The 25730-nt window shown below is 33.1% G+C and overlaps 1 long non-coding RNA gene across 1 annotated transcript; it reads left to right on the top strand.

Annotated features, from left to right (window-relative positions):
• The first annotated feature begins 387 nt into the window (after window positions 1-387).
• LOC127166122 (uncharacterized) lies at window positions 388-2832 on the top strand. The gene is made up of 2 exons (XR_007827858.1): window positions 388-1653; window positions 2084-2832. It is a non-coding gene; the product is annotated as an uncharacterized LOC127166122 (long non-coding RNA).
• The last annotated feature ends 22898 nt before the right edge of the window (window positions 2833-25730 follow it).

Here is a 25730-nt window from a genome sequence, read left to right as displayed (position 1 = left end):
AAAATCGCTGCTTACTGAAATAAATATTTGTTGTCATTCACCACTATCTGATATTAAAGCAGTAAGCCACAGGAAGCAGTGCAATAGTAATTTACCACAGTAAGGGGTGTTGTTAAGATGTGGATCAGACTCTTACCATCTAAAATGATGACAAATAAGATAAGATAAATGATAAACATCAACTCCATTTGAATAAGGAACCTAACTGAAATAAGTAAACATGTTGAATGTGTCAAAATGACTCAACAGAGACTTCTGCAATTTCCTACCAGAATGCAGTTTCTTTAGTGTTATAAACACGAATTCAGTATCAGCATGAATGGCATGGAATGAAATTTTAGAGGTAGTGATATTCATATCTATTATTACTGAGAATATTCTGTACACAGTAAAAATAGATGGGTTATTTTTTTTAACCCAATAGATGGGTTACACATATTGGGTCACTGTGTTGGGTTATTTTCTAAAACGTTGGGTTATTTTTTTTAAACATCGTTGGGTTGTTTTTAATAATAACCCAGCGTTGGGTTTAATTGGTTCCCGCGGCGACAGTTCAAATTTTAACGGTCGACAGTGTCTGACCACAGAAGAAGCTGCTGCTGCTGCATCAGTGTGAGGTAAGTAATAGGGTTTAAATAACTCTTATAACATTATACTTATACGAAGAACGTGAAATGCACTTCAAAATTGAACTTTTGTTGTTGTATGTTTGTTTTTTTTTTAACGAAGATGTAGTTTCCTTTAGTCAGTGTATTGTAACGTTACTGCGGAGAATGAGCTCCATTGTAAACGAATAACGTCACGTTAACTTAGCTGTCCCAGTTAGGTTGCTAGCAGTAATAAATTAAATAAACATTAGCAGAAAGTTGTAAAACTGTTTAGAGATGTATTACAGTAACCTAAAGTTAATAATGTATGGTGGAATGTATACAGGACTACTTATATTACTGAAATCACCGTCTACCATTACTACAGGTTTAGTATTATTTTACAGCTGATGAAGGGTTCTAGACATACGGTTTCTGACTACAGTTTGTTTGGTCGCATTAATGGTTATCACATTTAACTTTATATGGGAAATGGCTAATGTTAAATGAGACATTGTTGATTTAAACCGCGCCGCACGAACCTTTCAACTTCGGTCCAGTATGTAACCTTAGCTCAGCGGCAGCTCAGAGAGATGCGCTCAAATTCAGTTAATTCTCTGTTTAGAAAAGTCTACAAATAATCACATTTCCCAAAAGCAAGACGTGATGGGAGAAACGAAGCTTTTCAAAGTTTCGAATCAATTAAACGAATCGCTTAATTCGCAAAATGATTCACTGCTTCCAATCGTTCGTGACACAACGGCGACGCCTGCTGGTCAAAACAAGGCAAGCGTCAGTTGTTTGGAAAGCGAGCACTAATTGGAATAACACTAAATGTGTTTTTATGGTTTATTTATATTGAATATTGTTATGCATATATTAGATTCGCCTCTAATTACAGCCATTTCTATTATAAAGCTATGACAGATTTGCATGTTTTTTTAAATGTGTACTAAATGTGTTTATACTTATTTTTAGACATTGGGTTCTTCAGTGAAGGAAAAATTACAACAGTGGAATCTCATACATTAAACATCCACATGCCAATTAACTGAAATATTTCAAGGTAAGTAAACTATTTATATTAGTGATCCATATACATTACCAGTCAAAAGTTTTTGGACAGCAAGATTTTTAATGTTTTTAAAGAATTCCCTTCTGTCTAAGCCTGCATTTATTTCATCCAAAATACAGCATTTAAAATAACCGCTTTCTATTTGAATATATTTAAAATGTAATTGTCCAGTCTTTTCAAAGCTTTTAAAATAGAAAGCAGTTATTTAAAATAGTAAAAATATTTCACAATATTACTGCTTTTACTGTATTTTGGATCAAATAAATACAGGCTTAGTGAGTAGAAAAGAATTCTTTAAATAACTTTAAAAATCTTACTGTTCAAAAACTTCTGATTAGTAGTGTAGGTTTTCCAACAATTATGAAAAAATGTTTCTAGTTTATCTGTAAAATGTTTCTTCTTCTGCTTCATCTTATCACAGAGGAAGGAGTCAATGAAGGAAGTTTTATGCGACCGGATGACACCAGCATTGCTGCACTAACTCCAAGAGAAGAAGTTTTTAGCATTTTCAACGGTGAAACAGTGGAACAGAAGACCTTACTACAAGCAGTGGATCTGTGTTTCAGACATTTCTACATTTATGACATCTACTACCCAAAGCTCCTCTGCACCCATTTGCAGCACACAGTCTTTAATATTCCAGGAGTTCTTTCAACACATTACCTCTTCCTTAGAAACTTTGTATTTATTGATCCGTAAAACTTTTTATGTTGCTGATTATCAGCAAGTCCAGCAGCCAGCAGATTTACTTTGTTTTATTATTATTATTATTATTATTATTATTACTTGTGTTTATGATTTTTTATTTTTGTTTTATTGATAAAAGTTTGTATGTTATGTTTGTTTTATTTGTGCACATTTGTGTATGTGTTGATATAAATAAATATGAATTGATACACATTTATGACCCTGGACAACAAAACCGGTCATAAGTATCATGGGTACATTTGTAGAAATAGCCAAAATTGCATTGTATGGGTCAAAATTATCAAATTTTCTTTCATGCCAAAAATCATTAGAATATTAAGTAAAGATCATGTTCCATGGAGATATTTTGTAAATCTCCTACCATAAGTATATTGAAACTGAATTTATTATTAGTAATATGTGTTGCTAATAACTTCACTTGGACAACTTTAAAGGCAATTTTCTCAATATTTAGATTTTTTTGCACCCTCAGATTCCAGATTTTCAAATAGTTGTTCTATCCTATCAAACCACATATTAATAGAAAGCTTATTTATTGAGCTTTCAGATGATGTTTATATTTAAATACAAAAAAACTTGACCCTTATGACAGGTTTTGTGGACCAGAATCAGATAAATAAACATTAGTTTTGAATAGTTGGTTTTGAATTCAGTGTACATCTTGAAAATATGTCAGTTGTGTGTGCATATTTGTGTTTTGAATGTATTATATTTTCACATTCTTGTACACTTATTTTGTAAACATTTGCAGTATGACTGTTTTACATTTAAAAATATATTTGTAAAAAAAAATATTTGCATATTTAAATAAAATATTTATTTGAAAACAAAGTAGTGTTATAGTGTATTTTTATAAAAAAAAATAAATAAATAAATAAAAACTGATATAAATGAATCTAAATAATTAACTCAACTGTTGGGTTACTTTTAACCCAACTGGATTTTAACCCAATTCATTGGGTTAAAATAACCCATAGATGGGAAGGTGCTATACCAACCCATAGTTGGGTTACTAGTTGGGTTATTTTTAACCCAACATTTTTTAGTGAGTACAGTGTATTGGATAAAAAGGAAGTGTTTGTAAGTGTTTACAAATGATGGTAATCTTTACAGGAATGCTGCAGTAAAAACCTGTTAATTGATTATACCATATATACATGTTTAACATTGCATATGCAACTTTCCTGTGAAATTGTAAAATATACAGGCACCAGTATGCCATCCTGTAGTACTGGAACATCATCACTGCATTTTTAGGAAACGTTTTTTTTTTTTTCATTATTTTTTAAGATACTTTTACAGTGTACATTGCCGTTCAACAAATCTGGGATCAGTGAATTTTTTTTTTTTTTTAAGAAGTTTTCTATGCTCATCAAGGCTGCATTTATTTGATCAAAAACACAGAACAAAATGCAATATTGTGAAATATTCTTATGATGTAAAATAACATTTTTCTATTTTAATATACATTGAAATCAAATTTATTCCTGTGATTCAAGCTGAATTTTCAGCATCATTACTCCAGTATTCAGTGTCAGTATTCAGAAACAGTTATGCTGTTTAATATTTTTTTTTTTTTTGGAACCTGTAATACTTTTTTTTTTTTTTTTTCAGGATTCTTTGATGAATAAAAAGTTAAAAAGAACAGCATAAAAAAAACTTTCATAAAGATATACACTACCGTTCAAAAGTTAGGGGTCAGCAAATTTTTTCTTTTTTTTTTTTTTTTCTTTTTTTTTTTTGAAAGAAATTAATACTTTTATTCAGCAAGGATGTGTTAAATTGATAAAAACTGATAGCAAATACTTTCTATTTTAAATAAATGCTGTTGCTTTTAAACTTTTTATTCATCAAAGAATCCTGAAAAAAGTATTAAAGGTTCCAAAAAAATAAAAAATAAAAAATTTAGCAGCACAACTGTTGTCAACACAGATAATTTTAATAATAAATCAGCATATTAGAATGATTTTTGAACTTTAACCAAAGAACAAACTCCATTTTGTCAGCGAAATTTCCAAAACATAACTTGAACAAGTCTCCCCCCTTTCTTCAAAATAACACTTAATTGCAAAATGTCCTCTAATTATGGGTATTTCCGCCCTTGTTTCACCAACAGTCCCGCCACTAAAAAAATGATTAATGTTGTCCCCAAGCAAATGGATTACAAAAATCGCTGTCTTACAAATGGATTGCACGCAATGTTCAAGAATTAGCTCATTTTAGAGGTACAACGTAGTTCAACTTATACTCTTTTAATCTCTTTTAGAATCAACTATTCGCTTGATATAAGAACAAACACATTAACCCTGTTTGTTATAGCCAGCAGCAGTGTTAAAAATTTTGTCTCTTAACAGAAACAATCACTTAGCGTCTTCATTTTAAGCGAAATACTAGAGCCAGCTGCTACCAAAGCAATCTGTCTACAAAATTGCTATCATTTAAAGATAAGAGATCTTCTAGATTGTGATCATATTAAGTATTTTTAAATTCCTGTGCAATAATTTATTACTTTCTTTGATCGTTAGCTTGTTCTTGTCAAAGTCTGATTATTGCAACAAGATAAGCTCAAACGTTTTTGAAGGCAGTTTCTAATTAGCACACAAGATGCTCTGACATGTGAGGTCCAGTTTATTCACTCAGTATGGCTTGAGGCTAAATAATTAAAAGACAAACAATTAATAGCCTACATACTTCCAGATGAACACAATTTTGACCAAATGTTTACTTAGGATGAACACATTGTGTGGGGGAAAATAACAAAATGAATGAGATTTATGGAGTAAAAGAGAGTGAGAGAGATCTGAAGGGTTTGAGAGTTTATGTGTGAATGGAAGAAGTGACTTTACAGGGTCTCCCATGATTCCCATGAACCTTTTGTCCCCAGTGACACTCCACAGGTCAACCCCTCATCCTCTCAATTTATAAATAGCTTTACTCTAAACAGCATGTAATAGTACACTCTCTCACACAAACACACTGACCAAAGGCCAGTAACGTTTCCCAACCAATGTATATTTTCGCCTCTTATGGAGAATGAAGACCCCTGTGACAGGAAGTCAGAGTGTGAGAGGAGCAGACATGAATTGTTGTGGGATTGCACAGCATTCCTGTAACCCTTGGAACTCTACAGACCTCTTTCCATTTGGTTTTTCCCAAGATTTTTTTTTTTTCTTGACCTTTTCCATCGTTATGTCACATACTTTCTATAATTATTTGGAACCAGTCCTAAAGGATTCCATTGGATCAGAGAAGAATCAAAGAAGATCCTATTGGATAAACTGAAACTGCTATTTCCCCATTTATTCTCTCAGAAGTTCAGTTTATCCAGTAGAAACATATTTGATTGTTAAAGGATTCTTCTTTGATCCTAATAGGATTCTTTAGGTTCCATTGTAAATCCTGTGCACGCTTAGACTATGCTCAGAATGCAATACTAGCTTACACACACACACACACACACACACACACACACACACACACACATATACGTCTGGTTTACTATTCTTGTGAGGACTCTCCAAAGGTGTAATGGTTTTTATACTGTCCACACTGTTTTTTCTATCCCCTTACCATAACCCTACCCCTAAACATACCCCTCACACAAAACTTTCTGCATTTTTACATTTAAAATTTTACACAGTTAAAGTGTTGCCTCAACTTACCCCACAGCATTTGGCTCACTTTGCCCTATAGCTGGCATTTTGGAAAACAAAAAAAAACAAAAAAAAATAGTTAGCTTACCAATTCAGGCTAATACTTAGCGACAGTAAATTATTTGCATGGTTTTATACGTTGCTAAATCACCTATACGTGTCATAAATATTTTTAGACCTGGCTAAATTTGCTTTGATATAACAGCCAAAGGTTTCTAAAGTTATGGCTTCTTATAAAAAAGTGTTCCTTGGCTCAGTTTGCCCCAGGTTAGGGGTAAGTTGACCCGAGTCAGTGGGTAAGATGAACCATCTGGGTGAAAACTGACCATCTGACTGAATCTGATTCAAACCCATGTGCATTTTTAAAGATAAATTACCTCTTAATAATCAAATTTCATTTTACAAACAGTCATATTTCTTTTCTTAAACTTACCTAAACTAATATATATATATATATATATATATATATATTTTTTTTAAAACAATGTGTTGAACACCAAAGTTTTAACCTTCCCAAAAACAGACTAAACAGAGAGTTTGTTGAGTAAAATTAAATAAAAACTGAATTAGAACAAAGAAATAAATGTCACTGAAACTAATAAACATTTTAGTAAAAAGATTATTGGCATGGCACAGCACCTTTTCTGCAATGTTGAACAGGTCATTAGGGACTACAGGTGGAAATATATATTTGATTATGTGATGAAAAGCATCTTCTGCCACTCAGATAGAGGTTTGGTGCACTTGTACACTGTCCCTATCAAATAAACTACAATATATGTATATTTATGATAAACTAAACCAGTTGCGTAATATCACATTAAAATATCAGTTAACAATTTAGAGATTTAACTTAACTTCAGTGACTTACGTAGGGTAAGTAAAAGTGTTGGCTCAACTTACCCTACAGCATTTGGCTCACTTTGCCCCCAATTCAGGCTAATATTAAGCTAAATGATTTGTATGGTTTTATATGTTGCTAAATCACCTATATGCATCATAAATATTTTTAGACCTGGGTAAATTTGCTTTGATGTAACAGCAATTACATATGTTACGCAAAAAATTTTGCAATTTTCACAATTTCGTGTTTCTCCTCTTCACAGTCTGCCAGAAATGATGTGTGGTTCCAAAATACATGGTCACGTGACAGTAAAAGTGTACAGTTGCCAAGATACAGGGGGTGGCTCAACTTACCCACTGGCTCAACTTACCCCACTCTCCTATATACAGTCAGACATTTATATATACATTTTTTAACCTAACACTACCCCTAACCCTCACAGAAAACTTTCTGCATTTTTACCAAAAAATAAAAAATAAAATAAAAATAATAATAATAATAATAAAATAAATCTATATTTTACTTTTGGGTACAAATTTGTCTCCAAAAAAAAAAAAAAAAAAAAATGGTTAAGTAGGCACACACACACACACAAATTCATACAAATCCGTACAATTTCAGGTTTGATCAGCTTAATTGCTTGCAAACTTCTTATACAGAGTATTGCAGTATTATTGCTATTATTTTTGCATGTATCAGCTTGGATTTTCATTTTAGTTTTAGTAATTCTGTTATCTGTCATTTTTTTTTTTTTTTTTAATATTACTACTTACGTTTAATTTATATTTGAGTAATTTTAGTAATTTAGTTTTTTTTTTCAGTGCCAATACAACATTTATAATTTTCATTTACATTTTTTTACATTTCCAATTTATTTCAATTAGCAAAAATGATTTCTTCTTGTTTTAGTTATCAGCAAGAACACTGAACTGTATCCCATTTTATTACTATTGTTTTTGTGTGTCTTGATTATGATGTTTCCTCCATCTGTGTGACTGTTTGTGTGTGTATTATTGCATGAGGACAACTATAAGAAACAGAGCTTCAAAGTAGGACCTGCGGCATTGGATTGTACCAGACCACAGGGGCAGAGAGCCTGAGGAATCCATCTGTCATGCACACACACACACACACAATCACACAAACACTAAAAGAGGAACTGGCCTGAAGCATTACTCCATACAATGTCTTCATCTTGCCCCAACCACCTCCTAACATGTTTTCCAAATTGGGTGATCACTGCCGTACTCGACACAGCCATCAATATTTTACTGTAATCATCTCCAACGTGCAAAATACTGAAATGTTTCTTACAGAAAGATGCCTTCTGAAGACTTGGAATACAGGGCAAAGCTTTACAGGCTACTTTCATGGTGCTATTTTGTCATTTTGAAGCTTGGCAGCCCTCATTCTCTTTCATTATTGAAAAGACTAGCCAGGATACTATTCAAAAAATCACCTTTTGTGCTCCATGGAAGAAATAAAGTGTGGTTTGAGTAATGAGGGTGATAATTCATAGGCAGGTCTGTTCTAAAGCAGCATCCTAACCAAATGCAACCTCATAAAAGACTGATTTGAGATGCTACTCTTGGAGAACAACTACATTAATCTCACTTTGCACACAAAAGACTTCAGTAAAACTAAGATTTGATTCCAAAAATCTAAAACTACCATGTTGCTAGGCTAAAAGCTTGATAGTCTAAGCACAAAAACACATATCTCACACAAATATGAGGTATATATACACACGATACTTTTAAATGTTGAATAAATACAAATAACCGCCTGATCTTTTTTTTAAGGGATAGTTCAACTAAAAATGAAAATTCTGACATTAATTACTCACCCTCATGTTGTTCTAAACCCGTAAGACCTTCATTCATCTTCGGAACAACAATTTAAGATATTTTATCTTATCTTAAATATCTTAATTTGTGTTCTGAAGACAAAGGTCTTACGGGTTTGGAACAACATGAGGGTGAGTAATTAATGACAGAAATTTCATTTTTGGGTGAATTATTGTTGAAATGCATTCTGGGATTGTTTTAGTTGCAAAGGATACAAGCTACCTTACATGTGTCCTAACCAGATATGACGTGATATTGCAGTACACAATGTGAATTTGTTTTGTTAATTAGCAATATTTGATATTAAAATGGTTTAATTTGAGTTTGTATATCATTATGCATGACTTTAATATTGATAATTGAAGGATCATTTTTGGATAATTTACCTCAGATCTTAAAGACAAAGATTGTATAATTTGCTAGGTATGTATTTTGAATAATGATAAAAAAAAAGTTTAATATTTGATTATGTACTTATCAGTGGTGTGCAGTGGTGTTTTGAAATGAGGAGGCAAAGTCCTAAAAGTTATATCAGAGGTTGCGTTTAACATTGTCCGTTATTTTGATGGACAGGGTCATAAAAATTCCGGGGTCAGGGTCATTTTAATTTTCATATTTTAAAACCATAACACCTTTAATTGCTTGTATTTTTGTTGACATTTTCATTTTTAATTATGAACCTACAGGACGATATAGGCTTATGCATTTTTATAAGAGAACAGATGAACAGATGAGACTGTGTAACTTTTCATGTTCAACACCACACCCCGCAGTTACAGCGATTTTAATATATTCTCATTTTTATGAACCAATATTCGTAAATCCCAGTCGATCTTTTGGTCTTTGCTGTTTTCAGTTGATGAATATCATCCAATAAATCGCAATAGGCTAAGCATTGTGTTACTTTTGATATGAAACAAAGTCTCAGATTTCAAATCCTGTCCAGACAACTGGACAGACAATTTTCAGTTACCGCGGCCATACATACATATATATATATATATATATATATTACACTATCAGAAAAATAAATTGTTTATATAATATAATAAAATATTTATATAATATAATATAATATAATATAATATAATATAAACAATGTAATCAAAACTCTGTTTATTAAAGTCAAAGCAGTAACAATAATAAACAATATATTTTATCTGTGAACTAACGTTCAGCTATTCTTTTTAATAGTTAATTTTAACTATTTTTGAATTTTTCACTTCATTAGTCATCGAAGCTCAGTAAATGATGATCACAGACACATAGATTTACTTTAAATTTTACCAAGCTGATTACTCACTAAAAACTCCCACAGATCATGCTTTCAGGCCATTTCAAGTGTTATTTTAATGTGACAGAGTCATTACATCTAAGTGTTTGAATTGTTTACTTCCTTTCTAAAATCGGTCTTTGCATTAAATTGTTCATTCAGACTGATTTGCGATAGCGGAACAGGCACAAACAAAAGATGTGGGATTTATGGCATGAACCAATCACAGCTGAACATAACCAGTCATGTCCAATCATATCATGATGGAGGCATTGCTTCTTTTCATGTGACTTTCCCCCATTCATTCTCATAGGAGGTCTGTTTATACATTTTATACATTTTTAATGTTATATTTCGTAATATTGGCATTGTTTTATTTTTGTACCACCAATTTTTTTCTCATCCAATTTTTTTGTGGAGTCAGTGTCTTTCTTGCCTCCTTGGAGGAAATGCCCTTGGTACTTCTCCAATTGATTTAGGGAGAGCCACATGCCCACGCCCACACACTCATCTGATTGGCTGATCTAATTATGCTGATTTGTGATCGATTTTGTCTTGTCTGGTGTGGACAGACAGACTGTTTTCACTGGAATCGTTTCATATCATATCTTGATAGGACATAGTGTTAGATGTTGGCCAAAACTTATAACAAATTAGAAAGTTAATTCACTATGAAACATCGGATAAAACACTGAATATTAAATGTTAATGTGTTCATTAAATCTGCAGTAGATGACGCAATGACTCTTGTTGAGATCTGAGCCAGATTTATCCACCATCACATCAATATGCTCGACAGACTGCAGGGTCACGGGATACAAACGCAGCATCATAAATGATTTCAGCGTGCAGGTGAAAATCCAGAATCACTTCCAACTTTATGTAAGACCATAAGGAACTACAAACCAGGTCGGCTTTAGGAGATCTGATGCCACAAAGGCTGAGATGAGCATATGCTATTTCAACACAGCTGATGCCGTTATGGTGTAATCTCGGTGAAGGAAAAATGTCTCCTCTTTCGCTCTCTCCCTCTGTCTTTCCCTCCCTCGCTCTTTCTCGGAGTTGCATCAGGCTTTCATTATTCCGAGTGCGGGCGCGCCTGTACAAATACAATACCTGATCCGAGGGCTGCCCTCACATTTAAACTTCACAATAAGACTCTCTCCCCTCTTTCATTTCATCAGTTCACACCCTACAGAGGCGGCTCATTAACTAACGCTTTCATCTCGCGCAACCGCGAAACTACAAAGACGAGATGGCGAAAGTGACAGAAAAGGTTACGAGCAAAATGTCAGCCATTTCTGATGGCGAAATGTTGTGCAACTGAATCGCATTCCATTCTGTGTGTTTTAAGGGATCTTGTTCCTGCCTATGCAGGGTTATCAAAATGATGTAAAAGCTGTTCGGGAGCAAAATGAGTGGAAAATGGAGAGGATGTTAGGTCAAACTGAAGATACAATGCAGTCAATTAAAGAGGTCATATTCAACAGATTTTGTATTTTGTCCTTTTTTAGACTGTCTGTAATGTTTTTCCTACATCAAAGCATATTGAGGTTAGTTTTACACAACCCTTTTTGTCTCTTAGGATAACAAAATATTCTGCTAATACACCTTTAAGGTTTCCATTTTCCTGGCAGCGAAATATAACGTTTGTATAATGACTGCTAAACTACATAACTATATATAATTGTCAATTCTGGTAATGGAATTCCAATACAAAAATAAATAAATAAACAAATCATCTTATTGTTTTGTAAATACCTGATTTTTACAGTGAAATATTAATATAATAGTAATAACATTAATATAATACAATACATTAATAAAGTATTAATAATAATATTTTTGTAGTAGTAGCAATTGTAATTATTATATTTATAAACTAATAATAATAATAAAGTGTAGTAGTAGCAGTAACTTTTATTATCACAAAATATTTAACAAAATTATTATTATTATTATTATTATTATTATTAACCTAATCATAAAACAAACAATTAAATAATAAAAATTACAATAATGATAAATAGTAAAACAAAAACTATTAAAATAATTTCCATTGACTGTTGTCTTTTCCAACTGATTTGTTACATAATAATAAAATAATATGTAAAATTACAATAATTATAAATAATAAAATAATAAAAAATACATAGAATTGTTAACTCTGGTAATGGATTTCAAATAAAAATAAAATAAAATAAAATAAAATAAAATAAATCATATTATTGTAAATTATATTATTATATCATATTATTGTAAATAACCTAATAATAAAACAAAAAAAAAAATAATAAAATATAATAATGATAAATAATAAAATAATAAATAATTTCCTTTTTCTGTTGACTCTTTTCTTTGCCAACTGATTTTTACATAATACAATAATAAGTAAAATTACAGTAATAATAATAATCATAATAATAAACTATATATAATTGTAAACTCTGGGATTTAATAAAATAAAACAAATAAAACATTTTTGTTTTCTTGTAAATACCCACTTTAATATTTAGTAGTAGTAGTAGCAGAAGTAGTAGCAGTAATTATTACTTTCACAAAATATTTTGCAAAACATTATAGTAATAATAATAATAATAATTATTATTATTATTATTATTATTGTTGTTGTTGTTGTTGTTGTTATTTATTAATTTTAATCTAATGGTAAAATAAATTAAATAATAACAATTACAAATAATGATAAATAATAAAATAATAAAAAATAATAATAAAATGATAAAATAATAAAATGTCCACGTCTATTGACTGTTGTCTTTGCCAACTTTTTTTTTTTTTTTTTACATAATAATAAAATTAATAATAAGTAAAATTACAATAATTGCAAATAATAGAAAATTAAAAAATATATACATTAAAAAATATATACATTTAATACATTTAATGAAAGTGTATAACATAAAATTTCAATTCAAATGAATATTTCATATCCATTTCTTTTACTTTGTTGGTATATAGCCATGTAATAAAAGGCATGATGTATAGTCAGGCAGTAATTATCGCGAAATAAATCCCTGAATGCTGATACAAGAACAAATTGCTTCACGTTGGAGGTCAGCACAGTACATCCAATGATTTCATGTCATGCTTTAGATTTCTACAACTCTCTCTCTCTATATATATTATATATATAACGCCAGTGCCAACTCAGATCATAAATTAAGAAGCATTTCTGTTTAAATTCTCTTCTTGACTCAATCCATGTGTCTACACAGCCTTCAGTCTTTTCTCTCTCTCAAACAGAGCAGTAAATAATGACCCCTGGCCGACCCAACCAACCCACCATATCATTTGCCTTGTTTTTCTCTTGCAACGTTGCTCACCAAAGCAGGGAAGCCCAAGTAATAACAGAGAGCCAGACAGAGAAAAGAGTAGGGGGGGAATCTACGGCCTTCTCTCCGGCGTTCCACTTTGTGATGGTAATGTAGTTGGTACTCAATGCATGGCTGCCTGTCTGAGTGATTTTCTGGTTGTTAAAGTGTGTGTTGATATGAATGGAGTGTGTTGAGAGCGTATTATAGCGAGGGGCTGGGAGTATGTGTATGTGTATGGGCGGCTTGATAATGTTAAGAATGTTTGGTTGCCTCTGTGTTCGTGTGTTAAGAGCTGTGTAGCAGCCGTACAGATGGATTTAACAGCGCGTTTATTGTGTGCGAGTGAAGCTAAAGGGATTAAATAGCGCAAGGTGAACTCATGTGAAGCTTTCATAGACCGAAACGCAGTGTGTGTTGGAATATCACAGGGAAATTTAAGTGGCCCTCATCGGTTGGTGCTTTTCAAAACAAAACGGCTTCCTTCATACAGCTTCCCTGTTAACGGTAACCTACTGCCAAAAATAGAATGGGTTATTTTTATTTAAAGTGATACAGATATATGCTGATCCCCTGATAGAAGTTCACCGCGGTAGAACGCAAATACGAATTTGCTCACTCCATTCAAAGGAGACTAATGTTTATGTATGGGACCTGCAGGTATGAGTGACCTGCTCTCAGGGGAGCACGTGTGTGTGTTTGATGTTGGAGTCTCAGTGGGATATGGGTACGTTTTGTAAGAGCGTTTTGTCACAGTTTATTTTTTGAGCATAATTTTTCAGCCTTAAGTCAGACTGGCATTGCTGCTGGGAGAAAAAAAGACGGTTTAAGTTCTACAAAGACACACACACACATAAGTGCAGGTGTTCGGAATTAATGCAACTTGTTTATTTTCATTTTCTCAGAGAAGCAAAACTCAGCCTGTCATTCTACCTCTATCTTTCTCCCACACATGCACATCATTTCAGACGTTTTATGCTATTTATGTGAAGTTCAGCTTTGATTAGTGGTGCACAGAGCCTTTTATTTGCTTTATTTGATGTGCTGTGGAAACAGAAACCGCGCGACTAGAGCAAAAGTATTACAACTAACCTAATATCACATAATCAATGACAAAATCATACATTTTAAGGCATGAAAATAGATTACAATGCTCCACCTAACGTTCTATTAAAAATGTCCTGGCTCTTCCAAGCTTTATAATGGTAGTGAATGGGCGTTGAGATTTTGAAGTCCAATAAAGTGCATCCATCCATCATAAAAAGTACTCCACATGGCTCCAGGGGGTTAATAAAGGCCTTCTGAAGTGAACTGGTGCGTTTGTGTAAGAAAAATATTCATATTTAAAACTTTATAAACCATGATCTCTAGCTTTCGATGACAACTGATGACAAGAGTTTTATTAAAAAATATGAGTATTTTATATGGGTGTTTTTTTTTTGTTTTTGTTTTTTTTTAACACAAACACATTGATTCACTTCAGAAGGCCTATTTTAATCCCCTGGAGCTGTGTGGAGTATTTTTTATGATTGATGGATGCACTTTATTAGACTTTAAAATCTCAACACCCATTCACTGCCATTATAAAACTTGGAGGAGCCAGGACATTTTTTTAATAATGCCAACTGTATTTGTCTGAAAGAAGAAAGAACATACTTGTTGGTTGACATAAAGCCATCAATTTTAGTATTGTAATTTTACAGAGTTGTACTGAAAGTAAAATCTTATTTTTTTAATGTAAATACCTGATTTTACAGTGAAATATTTATATATTTATTTAATATTTATTTTAGTAATAATAATATTAGTAATATCTAATAATATTTAATAATAATTAATGATGGGAATAACAGCTTTCTAAATAAACAGTGTTACTAATGATTTCATTTTTTTCAGTAACTAGTAATCAAACAAATTACTGTTTAACACCATTACTGTTACTGACAATAAAATGCGGCGTTACAATAATTTCTTATAATATTATTATAATTTAATTTTTTTAGTTCATCTGAATGGATGTGCAGCGTACCTGTATTTGACGAATCGTAAACTTTATTGTGAAGGCACACAACTAGTCGTCGCTTTGTCTCTCACACACACAAAGAAACATACAAAGTGAGAGAGTCTTATATACCACGCAGAAGTAATGCGATATTCTTTGCTGTATTTTGCAGAGTTCCTTTGGAATTCTTCAGCTTTTTAGGCGGAACTAACGTGCAAACGGCAATCTCATTGGCTGGCGCTCACCTAATATCGCCCGTTTTGATTTCAGCAAATCAGTTACAGCGAATGAAGACAACGTGATTAATATTCATAAACCCAGCAGCTCATTAATCCTTAGTGTGTTTTATATTGTTATTAGTAGTAGAATTCGTAGTAGTTTTGTTATCTTACCAATATTATTTGTAGTTTTTTCCCTTTTGTTATAGAAAAACTACTAAGCACCATCACCACAAACATGCATTCATACATGGCTATTCTAATTACTAAAGTTTAATGCAAAATTATCATAATATCATATTATACTGTATAATATTGAATTTGACGGGTGTCTCTTACATTGTCCCACAGTAACATTAACATAGTGTAGATTAGTGTACAATCTATTTAGTGTCCATTTCATTCATTTAACATATTTAATATTGGGGATATTGACGTTATTTGACATATTTGGACTTTTTTTTTTTAAAGTAGCAATAGTTACTTTCCCTGGTGATTAGTTACTTTTATAATGATGTAACTCAGTTACTAACTCAGTTACTATTTGTGAGGACTAACTACACTGTAAAAAACAATTTGTTGAGTCAACTTAAAATAATTTGTTACCTGGCTGCTTTAAAATTTTAAGTTCAGTCAACTCTAAAAGAGTTTATTTAACTTGAAATGTTAAGTTATGCTAAGTGACAACTTGGATATTTGAGTTGATTCAATTTTAAGGCAGCTGGGTTACTTACCCAGCTTTTAAGTTTAACAAACACAAATATCTAAGTTGTTACTTAGTACAACTTAACATTTCAAGTTGACTAAACTTATTTGAGTTGACTGAACTTAAAATTTTAAGGCAGCAGGGTAACAACTTATTTTAAGCTGATTCAACAAATTGTGTTTTTTGTTTTTTACAGTGTAGAAACTATAACTAATTACTTTTAAAGTAACATGCCCAGCACTGATAATAATAGTACTAATAGTAATTATCACAAAGAATTAACAAATTATTTTTAATTAATTAATTACTTTTTATTGTCATAAAACAATTGATAGTCATCTATATATTTTTAGGCCAGATTGTGCAACCCTGCATAATCTAAAAAAACGAAACCACCCATAATTATCATCACATTTGCAATTCATTTTTTTGTTTGCTTGTTTTTTTTTTTTTTTTTACACACATTGTATTGAAAAGAATGGGTCAGACGTTAAGCAAAATAGGAAGGTCTGGGACAAAATAAAGCTAATTTTTCCTTATTTGTATAAAATACTTGTTTAAATGTTGCAACATTTTACATTTACACGCCATGATTTAGTAAGCAATATTATGTATTAGCCATGTGTGCAGAGTGCAATTGAATTTTAAAGAGAGACCATCTTCCTTCAAACACAAACAGAGGACAGAGAGAATTTTTTGCTTCAGAGAGACATTTTGTTCTCCTTCAAAGGGCACCTCCTTCGTTCTCGCTCTTTCTTTCTCTCTCTCAGGGAGGGAAGGTGAGGTGGAGATTTCCCAGCATGCATTATTCATCATCTGCGACCGACACAAATTGAGCGGCGGCGACTGCTGAGGGCCTGCCAGTGAATGTGTGTGTCCCTGCCTCAAACCAAAACAGAGCCTGCTGACATACACACACTCACAAAACACACTCAACAGCACGGTGACAAACAAGACAATCCATGCCCATCCTCTTTGTCCACAATCCTAAATCAACGTATCGATCCCTGGAGAACCCACAGAGAGTTTGTAGAGATTCTTACAGACACATGCAGACACGCACAGGCACAAATCTCCACGAATCAATGCATCTCGTTCACTTAGTATAAAAACATATGAAAGTTTAACACTAGAGGGGAAAAAAATACACATATAGCAGAGATTAATTAAAGTCTCTTTCCTTAAGCAAAGTATTGATCTTCTTGCTCAGCGGGTTACTCCTTGATTAGACTCCACAATCACAAGAAAACTGATTATATATTGAACACACACTCTTTCTACTGCTCACTTAGTGGAGTGTCATTTCATAAAGTGTCACAGTACATATATTACAACAATTTATTGTTTAGTTTAAAAGATAATTGACCCAAAAGTGAAAATTCTGTCTTCATTTACTCACCCTCAAGTTGTTCCAAATCTGTATGAGTTTCTTTCTTCTGTTGACCACAAAAGACAACATGTTCTCACTCCCAAATCGTCACATATTGACGCTTGGTCAGGACCCATTGGCGTTACTATCTGACGCTCAGGGTACCCCTTTAGCGTCACTTTTGGACATGCAGGGTCCTCCATTGCTTTTAGTTGTTTGCATTATGCATTGCATTTAATGGTTGGTATGCATTTGCAAAAATAGTATTTCATTTGATATAAATTTATATTTTCATAGATATTTCGCAGCACCTAACCCCACCCCTACCCTAAACATACCCAATTCTGAACAATATAAGACACGCAACAGGCAAACAAAAGTACAGTGCAGGTATTTATTGCAAAAACTGACCATAAAAAGCATTATATAAGTGTTACAAACAAGTCGCGTTGTATTACAGATCCTCCAATATCTTTATGCAAAGAATAGAGTAAATCGTGAGGTTTTAATTGCTGAAACTGACCTCACTTCCGCATATATCATTCAAAAAGATCCCGAACATGTTTAGCATGATACAATCGGTCACGAGACACACAAGAGCCAATGGCATTTCACAACCAAAGTTGACATAGCACTTCTTCTGGCGGCAATTTTTAAAGTTGACTGCACTTTTTATAGCGGATGGAGACAGCGATCGCCTCTCAGAAATCAATTGTTTTGACTCGGAAGACCTGTAAAATTAATACATTTTAAATAAATTGTAACTGTAGTTGTATCTACCTGTTATATCCTGTGTTTTATATTGATAAATGGTTAGGTTTAAGGACAGGACACATAAATGTGCAAATAGTGCAAAATTATTACCTGATATGTAATTTAATTATGACGATAACATTCCCAATGCATTTTGCGTCAGCATATTGACGGCAAATATTTATTTAAAGCTATTTTTCTGCACACCGAAAAATGACGCTAAAGGAGTACCCTGTGTGTCAAAAAGTGATGGGAGTGAGAATGTGTTGTAAAAGAAGATATTTTGAAGAATGTGTGTTACCAGTTGCCAGCCCCCAGTGACTTCCATAGTATGGAAAAAGCACTATGGAATTCTACCAGTAACTGTTTAAAACCCTCAATTATTAAAGCTTATTTTTGCGGGCTATGTAAACAAACAAACAACAACAACAAAAAAAATTATTTACCGATTTTAATAGATTCTCATTTTAATGAACCAATATCGATTCTTAAATCACAATCGATCTTTTGGTCTATGCTGTTTTCAGTTGATGAATGAACAGTACATAGTGCGTCTTCTTTCCACTAAATCGCAATAGGCTACGATTATGTTACTTTTGATATGAAACAAAGTCTTAGATTTCAAATTCTGTCCATTTCATTAGGAAATTCAAGCAATAAATACTGTTTTGGCGTTCTTTAATGTGGCGTGATAGATCATTGTAGCTTCTGTGTACTCACCCGTGTGTAATCAAACGCACAGGAAAACATTCGTGACAGTTTCGTTTTTGTTCTGGATCCCCTGCTCTGCTGCCAGACTGGAGCGCACTTGCCACCAGCTGGACAGGGGTGGGATTGCAGCTACAATTTACAATAGATGACCCTCAGTGTAATCTGTAAAAATGACGGACGGCCTTCAGATTTTTCCGTCACTGATAAAAAAAAAATGCAGTCTGGCTTAATATATCATAAATTATGTCTTTTACTGAAATATGTAGAAAAAAATCCATTAAAGATTGACGTTATTTAAAAAATCCAAATGGTTTTATACATATTCTGGACAATGGGGGGTGCCATTATTTCAATGACGTAAATGGTTGCACTCCGTGAGCTACTGGTACTACCTGTTGTTATTTTTTACCGCAGCACAACTCTGAAAATAAAATACCGATAAGATGACCACTTTGTTCGGCTTTCAGTTGTAATTTTCAGTCGAAGAGAAAGAATAGAAGTGATTTAGGTCTTTACTGCTTTCCTAGAGAATAAAACTTCCTAAAGACCTGCGTTTTGTTCTCTCTACTTTAGCCCTGATGCCTTTGAGGCTTTTAGTAGACCACAGCTACTGAAACAAACAGCAGAGACAAGAAACTCTAGATGCCATCCTGGATGAATGTAAACATACGGACACTTGTCATGACGCCACAGCCACTGAAGGAGTTTTTTTAGTGCGGATTTCACTCAATATCCGAGGGCTTTTAGACTCCATGTGGGAAAAAAAAAAAAAGTCTTAGTTGTGTTGCAGTAATGGCAACAGGTAGTGCCATTTCACATCACCCTCAATTGTCCAAAATGTGTATAAAACAATGTGGTTTTTTAAATAACGTAAATCTTTCATGGGTTTTTTACTACATATTTCAGTAAGAGACATCATTTACGTTTACATTTAAGCCATACAAGTCTTAAAACCCAAGGTTCCCTTTAAAATATCTTCTTTTGTGTTAAGCAGAAGAAAGAAACCTATTACAGACATTGGTATCTTGGCAATTACCACTGTTTAAACCATTGTTGAGATCTCTTATAAAACTCTAGTAGAGACACAAGTGAGATCACTAGAGTCTAAACTGTCAATTTGTTCCCTTTAACATTATTGTTGTCTTGGAGAAAACAACTGAGAATGTGTTTTCTTTCCTTTCTAGAGTGAATCGCACTTTAAACATGAAAGAATTTACACTTGCTGAGTATATATGGAACTGTAGTTTATTTCTTGACTGTTGCACCCACTCAACAACAGTTTGAAGTGTTTGCGGTGTGAACTGTTACAGTTTCACGACTGTGTTTAGCACAGATCTTTTAAGTTGATTTGCGGTGTTTGATTCTGTTGAAATAGAGGGAGATTAAAAGAACAAACTCAAAGCAGCTCACACAGGAGGCTGCCTGCTTGCTGCTTATTAGCATATTACCCATAATTGAGCGTTTCTACGGAAACAAAGTCAGAGTAATTGGCAGTCTAGCCAGTCTTCTAAAAGGCCTGAACTCTGAACTTCTTTAAACGCAGCCGTCTCTGTTTTCAAAGAAACACACGCGCGTACACACGCCATCACCGCCAGATGGGAAATATATAATTTTAGATACGAGCACCATAGAGTTATTGCATTTTAACTGGAATTACTGTCCGTGTGATCGGGAATAAAAGGCACTTTAATGTGCGTTTGCGCTTCAAATGGCGTCATTTTGTAACCTTAACATTTTCCTCCATACAAACAAACGAGCACGCTCAATTTGACGCTTTGACGAATTTTACACACCAGTCAGCAGGAAATGTCAAATGAACCACACTCGGATGTAGAGAATAAATTATAGCGCTCAGTAAAAAATAGACACCGTTCCAGTGTTCATAATTCGTAAGTTGTTGAAGGATTTATCTCAGAGGAGCAGGCGGCATTAACGGCCGTCACCTTCCTGACCCGCGCCTCGTCGGAGACTGTGATTGGCCGAGGAAGTAGGTAAGGCTTTTAAAGGACTTAATGATTGAATGACTCTTATTTCAGGCTGAGGATCAGTTCCTTCCAATCTGAAATTACTCTCATGGCTGAAGTAAGACATATTAAACTGACCCTGAATCAGATGGAGGACTAAATTACTACAGCTCTGTAATTCCACTGATTTCCATAGTTTTTCAATAACGGTTCAACGTTTGCAATGTCCTTTACAGTATGGGAATGATCATTTACTTGAATCGCACCTCAAAGAATTAGATTTATAGCTATGGATATATGTTTTTAAGCCAAGCTTTAGAAACTGACCCATTTGCGCTAAAACCAGCAGATAATGAACTTGACTTTGCCAGCCAGCCTCATTTTCTCTAATCCTGAGCTTTCTGAGATAACCTTGAAGGAGCTTGAGATATTCCAGAGTGCCAGAATTCCCAATTCTCCTGACAGAATTCCCCAGGCCGGCTATGCCACAGTCCTTTCTTCCGAGCACCTGAAATGGCTGCAGGTCTTAGCTTTATAGTTTGTGCCTGTCCACAAGACAGGATCCCTTCAAACACACATACACACACACGCTTTACCTAAGAGGGAGAAAGAGGGACAGAAGGACAGATTCAGAAAACAGAGAGAGCGATTCTTCCCAAACAAATCCTCTGGGGACCATAAGGCTGCCCCTGCCATCTGTGTGTGTGTGTCTGTGTGAGTATCTAGGCTATAATTATCAGCCAGGCAGGGAGTGCCCATACCATTGGCCAGTGTACCCAGGCGATGCCACCCTCGTACTCTACTCACATACATAGCATTCAGCTCACTGACTGCATTTGGCCCAGTGCCATCTTGCCTGCAACCAAGGCACAATTGTACACACACGCACACACAGGGTGACAGCCCTATAGACTAGAGCCAAGGCTAACACACATCTATTACTTGAAATACTCAAAAAAACAGCCTTTTACAGAATATGAAATACATTATTTAATTCCTCTAAGTGCCCGAAAAAGTGCACACTTAAGCCACACTGAAAATGTATGAATGTTCTAGCATTATGTAACAAAATATCAAACCAAGTGGCATTTATTATAAAGAAATATTTGGAATAAATATTAAATATTTTAAAGAGTAAGCACACTGTGCAAGCAAAACATGTCTTTTAAAAAATAAATAAAAAAAAAAAAAAAAACATGCCTTCAGAATTTATTCTTGCTCATTTGTTATGCTTTTTTAGACTTAATATAAATGATTGCATATGTGTGTATTATCAACAAACAGCTGGACTGCATTTCTTATATTTACAATTTTATATAATTACAATGGATTTTACATAGTACATTACATAACTTAAAAAATATATATTTAACTAACTTAAATAAATAAATACAGTGCCATTCAAAATTTTAGAATCAGTAAGATTTTCAATGTTTTTAAGTCTTTTTTACCCATCGAGGCTGTGTTTATTAGATTATAAAATACAGAAAAAAAAAACAGTAATAATGTGAAATATTATTGCAGTTTGAAATAGTGGTTTTCTATTTTAATACACTTTAAAATAGAATTTATTCCTGTTATTTGATGAATTAAACGTTAACACACACACAGCATTTGTTTAAAATAGAAAATAAAAACTACCGTTCAAAGTGTGGGGGCAGTTCTTTCTTTCTTTGAAAGAAATTAATACTTTTATTCAGAAAGGATGTGTTAAATTGATAAGAGGTGATAGTAAAGACTTTTTGTTGTTGTTGTAAAAAAAAAAAAAAAAAAGCAGCAGAACTATTTTCCAACATTGATAATAAAAGTAATAAATCAGCATATTAGAATGATTTCTGAAAGATTGTGTGACACTAACGACTGGAGTAAATACTGATGAAAATTTAGCTTTGCATCACAGAAATAAATCATATTTTAAAGTATTAAAATAGAAAACTTTTTTCTTTTAATTTGCAAAAATAGTTTATAATTGTACTTTTTTTGATCAAATAAATGCAGCCTTGATGAGCATGACACTCCTTTAAAAAACATTTTAAATCATTTTCACAAATTAACTGTTCCTACAACTGTCATTTCCATCACAATCAACAATTTTGCCCTTAGTTAGTGTACCTTTGTTGCCAAGGAAACAACAGTGTCAATGGAGAGCACTCTTAAGACGAAATATGAGTTTGTGTGTGAAGAAAACAAGGACAAATCAAGGTTAACATCAGCTGCAGACAGAACTTTATTTATTAATTTATGGAATTTTGTCAAATTATGCAAAATGTGAAAATATGAAGTGTGTAATTTAGGATACCCTAAAAATGCTAGCTATGTAATTAGACAAAGCAGGAGGCCATTATATTTTAAGAACAATTAAAATATAATTTCCACGACATCTTGGAAGTAAAGGATGGATTATAGTGACAAAATGATTATAGCAAACATCAATGAGTTTGAAAAGAGTGTTTTAGAACAAGTATATGCATTAGGATGTGTGCATATAAACTTACCAGCTCAAAAGGAAGAAGTAACAGAAGGAGGAGAGCAAGAAAGACAGAATCACAGAGGAAACCACATGCGAGCACACACACACAGCGACGCGTGATTCTGCTTTGCTGACGCATCAGTAACTCTCCCCATGCCTCCTGGCAGAGACACACAGAGAAACAAACATACATGGACACACACACACTTACTCTCTCATTCAGCATTAACACACTCGCTTATGCACATGTTGCCTTGATTTTAATCAGCATAATGGTAGAAAAAAATCCTTGAGCAATGGTGCATATGTAAGCAAAGGTGAACATAAACTCAGGTGCTAATTTACCTACTGCGAGTGACAGCAGCAAATATGCACAGATTATACATGCAGATCTATAAAAGATGAAGGTCAGGAACTCTGAATGATCATGCTATGATTTTTTGATGTTGTAAATAAAGATTATGTTAAAGAAATACTATTTCAGTCTTCATGTTTAAATGTAACTTGTCGTTTCTTTTTAGTGGTGTCAATTGATTAAAAAAATAACTAATTAATCACACATTTTTTTCTGAAATTACTCACGATTAATCCTATCTAACATTACAATTTACAATTATATTTTTATATTACAATAATTTCACATTCAATCTACAAATTAATGTAGAAACACTATAAAGGAAGTTTTTTTTTATATTTTTATATTTGTTTAATGACATCTCTTTTTTTTTATGACTGAAGGCAAGTATCACTGATACCAACTGATGTCTCTATGAAATGTTTTCCTAATATTGAACCATCGACTATAGCCATTCAACATTATAATTGGGAGTTTTCAATTTAACATTTATTAAACTTGTAATTTAAGTGAACTTAAAACAACCTTCACATAAACCCATTATAATAACTTTAATATAGCTACCTGTGCCCTTCGGCAAGAAAATACAGCCAAATTTAATAAAGCTATCAAACACTAAAATCTAAATTAAATAAAAGATAAAGTTTAAAACTACAGAAGTTATTGATTTCTTCTTTTTTAAAATTTTGTTCTTTGATTAACAGACATCTATGGAAGCCCATTTCCGCCACTGAATAAAAAGAAAAGTTATTCTCTCTTATCTCACAATTCTGACTTTTTTTCTCAGAATTGCGTGATACAAACTTGCAAATTCTGAGATATAAACTCAAAATTGAGAGTTCTAAAGTCAGAACTGCGTGATATAAACTCGCAATTCTGAGAAATAAAATCGCAATTGCATGATATAAACTCGCAATTGTGAGTTTTAAATCAGAATTACGAGATATAAAGTCACAATTCTGAGAAATGAAGTCAGAATTTTGAGACATAAACTCGCAATTATCTAAACATATCAGTCTTTTTTTTCTTCTCATAACTGGACTTCGTATCTCACAATTGCGAGTTTCTATCTCATAATTCTGAGGAAAAAAAAAGTAAGAATTGCGAGATACAAACTTGCAACTGTGAGAAAAAAGTCAGAATTGCCAGTTTATATCTCGCAATTCTGAATATATTTCTCGCAATTGTGAGTTTATATCCCGCAGTTCTGACTTTATTTCTCGCAATTCTGACTTTATATCTCACAATTCTGAGAAACAAAAAAGTCAGAATTGCGAGTTTGTATCACGCAATTCTGAGAAAAAAAAAGTCAGAATTGTGAGATGACCTGACAACATCTCATCTGTCCGCAGTTTACTTATGTTCTACTGAAGCTCTGATCACAAATTTTTAACGCGTTAAAAAAAATAAAAATAAATAATCGCCTGCATTAATGCGTTAATTTTGACACCACTAATTTATTTAATAATTTATTTAATATCTGTCATATTGCATTGCTCCTACTCTTAGGCATTTTCACTTATCGCGGCAAAGCAAAGAGAGCTGTGGCGTGTAGGCGATAATATAAAATTTACTAGCAATTTCTCAGTGGAAATGTGTATAAAACATTATATTTAGCCATAAAAACAGACAGGATGTAACTGGTCCATTACAGCCAATCAGGAAAGAGAACAGCATGTTTATGTCACAGCGGGAGCCATCAAGGTCACATATTTGAAGGGAATTTGAGGAGGAACGGAAAGATTTCGCAGGGATCCGTTTCCATGTGACACATCTGATGGTGGCAGGAGCAGCCAGAGGGAGCAGGTGGTCGAGACTAGCTGCTCATTTCACACACACAACAACACGCACACGCATACACAC

This window comes from Labeo rohita, chromosome 1 (genome assembly GCF_022985175.1).
Source record: "Labeo rohita strain BAU-BD-2019 chromosome 1, IGBB_LRoh.1.0, whole genome shotgun sequence".
NCBI classification, from domain to species: domain Eukaryota; kingdom Metazoa; phylum Chordata; class Actinopteri; order Cypriniformes; family Cyprinidae; genus Labeo; species Labeo rohita.
This window is presented reverse-complemented; position numbering and strand designations above follow the sequence as displayed.